The sequence below is a fragment of the Laccaria bicolor genome, genomic scaffold (assembly GCF_000143565.1).
Source record: "Laccaria bicolor S238N-H82 LACBIscaffold_17 genomic scaffold, whole genome shotgun sequence".
NCBI classification, from domain to species: Eukaryota; Fungi; Basidiomycota; class Agaricomycetes; order Agaricales; family Hydnangiaceae; genus Laccaria; species Laccaria bicolor.
The window spans coordinates 750503-751684 of record NW_001889888.1 but is presented as its reverse complement, the minus strand read 5'-3'; positions in this window follow the sequence as shown (position 1 = coordinate 751684).

Genomic DNA, 1182 nt, shown 5'->3' with positions numbered 1-1182 from the left:
GTTTTCCGAGAAGCAAACAATATTCCCAGATGTATTTTGGCATTGCCAGCCACCGAAACCTTCGATTTTAACATGTATTGAGTGCACATAGTCTTTGTGAGGCAACACCATATTTCCGGAGGTATTTCGGCACAACCAACCGATGAAATCTTCGGTTTTAATATGTAATGAATGCACATATTTTCTGGGAGGCGACACGGTATTCCTTGAGGTACTTCGGCACTACAAGCCGACGAAATCTTCGGTTTTAACATGTGTTGAGTACACATATTCTTTCAGAGGCCGCACAATATTTCTGGAGGTACTTCGGCACTACAAGCCAACGACATCTTCGGCTTTGATATCTATTGACTACACATAGTCTTTGGGAGGCAACACAATATTTCCGGAGATATTTCGGCACTACCAGCCCATGAAATCTTCTTTTTAACATGTGTTGTGCACATATTCTCGGAGAGGCAACCCAATATTTCCGGAGGTACTTCGGCACTACGAGCCGAGGAAATCTTCGGTTTTAACATGTGTTGAGTGCACATATTCTTTGCAAGGCAACACAATATTTCCAGAGGGATTTCGGCACTACAAGCCGACGAACTCTTCAATTTTAACATGTGTTGAGTGCACATATTCTTTGAGAGGCCGCACAATATTTCTGGAGGTACTTCGGCACTATGAGCTGACGAAATCCTCCGTTTTAACATGTGCTGAGTGCACATATTCTTTGCAAGGCAACACAATATTCCCGGAGGTATTTCGTCACTACGAGCCGACGAAATCTTCGGTTTTAACTTGTATTGAATGCACATATTCTCAGTGGTAACACAATATTTCCGGAGGTACTTCGGCACTACCAGCTGAAGAAATCCTCGGTGTTAATATCTATTGAGTGCACATAGTCTTTGGGAGGCAACACAATATTTCCAGAGGGATTTCGGCACTACAAGCCGACGAAATCTTCGGTTTTAGCATGTGTTGAGTGCACATATTCTTTGAGAGGCCACACAATATTTCTGGAGGTACTTCGGCACTATGAGCTGACGAAATCTTCGGTTTTAACATGTGTTGAGTGCACATATTCTTTGAGAGGCAACACCACATTTCCGCAGTACTTCGGCACAACCAGTGGATGAATCCTCGGTCTTAATATCTATTGAGTGCACATAGTCTTTGGGAGCAACACAA